Below are 6,375 nucleotides of genomic sequence, written 5' to 3'. Positions count from 1 at the left end.
GAGATTCATCCAAGTTGTCATGTATATTAATTGTTCATTCCCTTTCATTGATGAATAGCATTCCACTGTATAGTCACAGCATAATTTATTCATTTACTCAACTATTGATATACCTTTGAGCTGTTTCCAGTTTTTGGTCATGACAAATAAAGCTGCTATGGACATTCGTGTGCAAGTCTTTCTATGGACAAACGCTTTCATTTGTTTTGGTTGACTACTTTGGAGTGGAATGGCTGGGTCGTATGGTACTTATATTTTTAACTTTTTAAGAAGCTACTGAACTGTTTTCCAACGCATTTTAAACATTTTACATTCCCACCAGCAGATGGTGAGAATTCCAGTTGTTCCAGTCCTCACCAACACTTAGTATGTCAGACTTTTTAATTTTAGACATTGCAATAGGTGCTTCAATTTGCATTTCGCTAATGACTAATGATGTTGAGCATCCTTTCATGTGCTGATCTGCCATCCATACATCTTGGATGAAGTGTCATTAAATGTTTGGTAGAATTCAGGAGTAAAACCATCTGGGTCTGGAGTCTTCTCTGTGGGGAGGTTTTAAACCACATTTTCAAACTCTTTAATAGACATGAGGACTACTGGTCTCTGTTATCTAATTTTTCTCGAATGAGCTTTGGTAGTTTGCATCTTTCAAGGAATTTGTCCATTTCATTTAAGCTGTCGAATTTATTGGCATAAAGCTGTTCATAATATTCCTTTATTATCCTTTAGTTATCTGTAGAGCCTATAATAATGTCACCTCTCTCATTCCTGATGATGTTAATCTACTGTCTCTTTGCTTGCATTATTTCCAGTGAGAAAACTGTTGTCATCCTAATACGTAGTGTGTCTTTTTTCTCTGACTGCTTTTAAGATTTTCTCTTTATCACTGACTTAAGCAATTTGAGTATGATATGTCTTGATATAATTTTCTTCATGTTTCTCACACTTAGGATTTGTTGAGTTTCTGGGATCTGTAGGTTTCCAGTTTGCATCACTTTTTGAAAAATTTTAGCCATTATTTCTTCATTTTGGGGGGTCCTCTTATCTCTTTCCTCTTCCCTCCTTTGGGGACTCCAATTACATGCACCAATATATTTAGCTGCTTGAAGTTGTCCCGCATTTCACTGATGCTCTGGTCATTTTAAAACAGCTTATCTTACTTAATTTTATTTATTTTTATTGTGAATACATATTTCTCATAAAAGTTGCCACTTTAAGCCATTTAAAAAATTGTATATGATACCATTCTTTATAGATTGGAAAAAGTAACCCTTTTTGTGAGTACATGATGAAAATTAATAAACTGTTCTCCTTATTAGGGCAAAATGAAAGCAATACATTGTTGCTACTGTGAGGTTAAAACATTTCAACTCTTTAAACAGTGGAGCAGCATCCCCTTCTAGATATAAGATCAATGTCTGATTATCGCTTTCTCTTTTTTTGATGTTAGCAGTTGTTGAAGCTTAATGCCTAGGTTCATTTATTTACTGGGAGTTGCAAAATAATATTCAAGTTATATCCCTTTTTCTTATTTATTAGCTGGAATAGATTTATAAAGAGATGCTTCCTCTCACCCACTAAAAAATACGGAACACTTCACAAATTTGCATGTCATCCTTGCGCAGGGGCCACGCTACTCTTCTCTATATCGTTAAAATTTTAGTATATGTGCTGCCGAAGCGAGCACCATTTTAGCCTTTTTTAAATGTACAATTCAGTGGCATTAATTACATTCACAATGTTGTGTAACCATCACCATAGCTATTTTCAGAACTTTTTCAACACCCCACACAGAAATTCTGTACCCATTAAGCAATAACTCTCTGCTTCCCTTTCCCCCAGACCCTGGTAACCTCTAATCTACTTTCTGTCTCTACGCATTGGATGGTGTTCTTTAAAGCTCCTGAGCACCAAGTATTAGTCTCAATTAGTTTCCAAAACATTTGTCCAACTTAAAAAGCTCCAAGTTGAAAATTATAATACATAAACTACATGGGCATAAAACCTTTAATTTGGGGACTTCCCTGGTGGTTCAGTGGGTAAGACTCCGTGCTCCCAAGGCAGGGGGACTGGGGTTCGATCGCTGGTCGGAGAACTAGATCCCACATGCATGCCGCAACTAAGAAGTCTGCATGTCACAACTAAAAGATCCCGCATGCCGCAACTAAAGAAAAAAAAAAAGATCCCACATGCCATAACAAAGATCCTGCGTGCCACAACTAAGACCCGGCACAACCAAAATAAATAAATACATTTAAAAATAAAACCTTTACTTTTTTCCCCCTTTAATTAGCTTTCTCCATTCAGTCCCAAACAGGGAGAACAAGGTCAGTGCGAGATCACACACAAGCCTCCTCTCCCTTCTAAGACCGGCTCCTTGTCCAATTTGTTTTGTAAGATCAGGATTCTTGATGATGTTAAAGTAGGAACCAGGAGGTTAATTTATGCTACAAGCCAACTGTTAGATCAGGGACCAGCTGAGGGCTTTTTTGATTCCTCATCACACCGTTTTTTTCTCTGCTATTTCTGAACATTCTATTTCCAATACAGGCAATATATCTTCATTCTTTAGAGCAGGGCTGTTAACCTGTGGTCCTGGGATGGTCTGTGGATAAACCATTCAGTAAGTCCGTTTACTTCAAGGGGAATAAAATGACATCTTTATTTTAATTAACCTCTAGCTAAAAACTACGTTTCCTTCATTTAAGGAGAAACCACAGCAGTAGTAACAGCACCTGTCACTTTAGAAGCACTCATAGAAATCCGTGATATTTTCATCGTACATCTTGGTTGTTGCAGAAACTTTGAAGCATCATTTACACTAATCCTACTTTGAAATTACCTTAATCCATAGAGATGCTACTAGAACTTGCTATTTAAAGTGTTAATAAACAAACACATATATTATCACATCACAAGTTAAAAAATATGTATTTTGATTATGTTTAGTATTTTGACTGAATTTCAGGATAATTGGTTTTCTCTGCAAGCCTACTTCATGAGTTTTAAAAAATGCTTCAAAACTGTGCGGGGGTCTCTATGCTTCACCAGACTGCCAAGGGGTCTGAGGCACAAAAGAGGTTAAGAACCCCTGGCCTTTTGAGGGGGTCACTGTTGAAAACTTCCTACTTGTAGGATGGCAGTTTGGGCCAGATGCATCTTTTTTTTTTTGGCCGTATGCGGGCCACTCACTGTTGCGGCCTCTCCCATTGCGGAGCACAGGCTCCGGACGCGCAGGCTCAGAGGCCATGGCTCACGGGCCCAGCCCCTCCGCGGACCGGGGCACGAACCCGTGTCTCCTGCGTCGGCAGGCGGACTCTCAACCACTGCGCCACCAGGGAAGCCCCAGATGCGTCTTCTTAAAGGATTTTGGGGGAATGATTGAGATTCACTACTCAACATTTACATTAGTGTGCTACTTTGCTGTCTCTTAACACGAGGCATATAAGAACACTTCTTGGTGCCAGGAATTTTACTTCTTCTACCCCAAAAGGGCTCACACTTGGCTGAGTTAGAAGCGCCCGCCAGAAAAAAATGATTTGAATCATCACTGGTACACCAGTTCCATTTCTGAAGGAAACTGACACCTTCAGGGCCATAAAATACCCAGCTTTCCATTTTGATGGGGCAGGCGCAAGTGTGGACCCTCGTCCTCCCCCAGCATACATACCTCAATTCTATGGCAGTGACCTCCTTGGAGCAAGGTCAGCCTTATGTCTGGAGGCAGGACACAGCATTTGCCACTTCTTGGTCTGGCTGGTGGGTGGCTGCAGAAGGGAAAACCCACCCCATGTGGTCAGGCCTGGGCGCCCTCCCAGGGAGACCCTGCACCCTTGGTTTACCCTGGAACCCTGTTTCCAGGTCACCCTTGGTCAAGTGCAAGGGTCCAGATCTAGCCTCAGTGTGGATCTGCCTCTGGGTCGAGGGCCCCGCTCCCAGAAGAGTGCATTGATGGTAGTGGCTTGCCTCTCCACGGCTCTGAGTGCTTTATCTTGGAGATTTTGGGGTAGCCGAAAGCATCCTTCTGTGGCTTATGTAGGGGGACATCTAACCCCACCTCTTACCGGAAGGAGAGCTGGGAGATGGACAGAAAAGGTTTCGATGGTGTAGTCCCGGGCTGGAGAGAGACCGACAGTCCTTTGGAGCTTCTTGGTGAAGACAGCAGACGTCTCTTCCTTCTCTTTAGGCATGGGGTTGGAGCTCGTGTTCTCCACAGCCCCCTTCAGGTGGAGCAATCCAAGTGGGTCCAGTAAGGGCTGTACTGTCCTCCAAAGCCTCAAGCCGGAGATTCCCTTGCACCTCCCCCATCCTCCCCCTTCCCCGCCTCCATCAGTCCGTGGATGATCTGCCCTCCGTCACTGGTCTCCTCCTCACTCTCTTCTATCCTGGTCCAGCTCATCACCCCTCACCCCTCACTGCAGACTCCCTGGCCTCATTTTTGCCCCTTCCAATCCATCCTCTCCTCATCCTTGGGTCCCAGGGTGATCTGTCTCAAACAGAAAACTGACCATCTCAGCCCCCATTTCAAACTGGCTCTGGTCCCCAAAAACCCTCCATTTCTGGCCTGGCACTCAAGGCCCTCTCAACCCAGCTGGTCTCATCTCCCACTCCCTGCCCCTATGCGGCCTCTGAAGCCTGCCATGTCCTCCCAGTCACCAGGGCACGTCCTCTGTGTGGTCCCAGCGCACGGCTCATCTCTCTGGCCACCCACCCACCTACCCCACGGGCCTGGCCACGCACCAAGCAGGCATCTGAAATGCTTGCTGAGGAGCAGAATCTTGAGAATGTCGCCACCATCTGTGCAATTGCTATGGCTTCCCCAGAGTCCCACCAAGTCTGGGCTTTCTGGAAGCACCACTTTGAGTGACAGGCCTGAGGGTCTCACCCTGGGGGCCACGCTGTGGAGACAGTGCCTCTTTTCCCTTGACCCCTTGCGGCCGGGCCTCCGTGCCACAGCCCTTGGAGAGCCCTCGGAGACGGCCATCATCTCTTCCACCATTCTCCCCTGAATCCACTTTACCCTGGAAACACCTTAGGGACAGTGCCTGACTGCCATCCTCGGAGTGGGTACAGCCCCTTTCCCACTTTCTCACGCTCTGGGTCCCTGGTTCAGCCTTCAGTGCCTTTTGCTTTTACTCCTGGGCCGATTCCTGCCTTGAGCTCTCAGCAGGTAAAGTGGCCTCCAAGGTGGCTGATGTCAGGAGGGAGAAGCAGGAGGGCTGAAGAATGGCAGACCCCGTGTTCGAGTCTCAACTCCACCCCTGAGGCCACTGAACCCTTCCACTGAGGGAGCAAGGATGAAGCCTCACGCTTGGGGGTGATGTCTGGGGCTCGGCCGTCTTGCCACTGGGGAGACTCCCGCTGCCGGAGAGGCAGAAGGCAGCCAAGCAGAGCTCTCACCAGCCCGCTGTCCTCTGCCCAGCCCGAGCCTCACCCCCACAACCCCCGAGGGGGATGGGGGCTTGCACTTGGCCTGGCATAGACCCCAAACCACCACAGCACACGGGCAACAGCACGGAGCAGCTCCAGCCGCAAGGATGGAGATACCAGAAGCTGAGGTACGGGCTGTTCTGAGCACCAGCCTTGTACTCCCTCACCGTGAAGGCAACAGGAGTACTGCTCGGTCACTTCCTGGTCATTTGGTGAGTCGGGACTGGGTAACTCAAGCAGAAAGGCTCTGGGAGCCCCCCAGGGGCGCTGGCGCTCCTCATACAGGGAAGGGCTTGCAGGTGCTGCAGTAGCGGTCCCAGGAGGATTAACTGTCTGGGGCTCTGAAATGCACATCATGGATGCAAGCCCTACAAGGGCGCTCCTGGGCAGAGGGACCGCGGGTCCATGGCCCCAGGCGGCGAGACAGAGTTTGGACTTGGGGAGGGAGGGCGCTTTGGTGCAGCAGGCACAAGATCCTTCTCAGATCGCCTGAGGGCTGGGGTGCCGGGACCTCGAGCAGGCTGTCTCCAGGCAGGAGCCACAGCTGGACCTCCACCTGCAGGGAGGCAAGGGGTTGGGGTGGAGGGTGGGAGGACCCTCTAGGCCACTTGCAAGTTTGAATCTAGGTCAAAGGTGAGAAGCCCAGCCTTTTCCACTGCCCAATCCCCAAGTGGGCTCATGTGGGAAAATCCTGTCCACACTGCCAGGACCTCAGTGACGAGCCCAAGGACACAGTTATTCTCTCCTCACCAGAGTCCAGCTCCTCACGCTGGCATTCAAGGCCCCCATACCTGGCCTCGCTCCCATCCTTAACTGTGTCCCAGGATGAGCCCTCCTTTCTCAGCTTTCTTCTACCCTCCCCCACCCCTCATTCTTGCCCCCAAAGCCTCTGCTCAGTTATCCCTCCCCCCCTCCCTCTCTCACAGCTCCGCCAAAGCCCCC

At 47.9% G+C, this 6,375-nt stretch overlaps 1 non-coding gene across 1 annotated transcript; it reads right to left on the bottom strand.

Moving 5' to 3' along the window:
• Positions 1–1,583: 1,583 nt before the first annotated feature.
• LOC136135792 (U6 spliceosomal RNA) lies at positions 1,584–1,690 on the bottom strand. The gene has a single exon (XR_010656633.1). It is a non-coding gene; the product is annotated as a U6 spliceosomal RNA (small nuclear RNA).
• Between the last annotated feature and the right edge of the window lie 4,685 nt (positions 1,691–6,375).

This window comes from Phocoena phocoena, chromosome 15, assembly GCF_963924675.1.
Source record: "Phocoena phocoena chromosome 15, mPhoPho1.1, whole genome shotgun sequence".
NCBI classification, from domain to species: domain Eukaryota; kingdom Metazoa; phylum Chordata; class Mammalia; order Artiodactyla; family Phocoenidae; genus Phocoena; species Phocoena phocoena.
The sequence above is the reverse complement of the archived record's forward strand: the minus strand, read 5'-3'. Positions and strand labels throughout refer to the sequence as shown.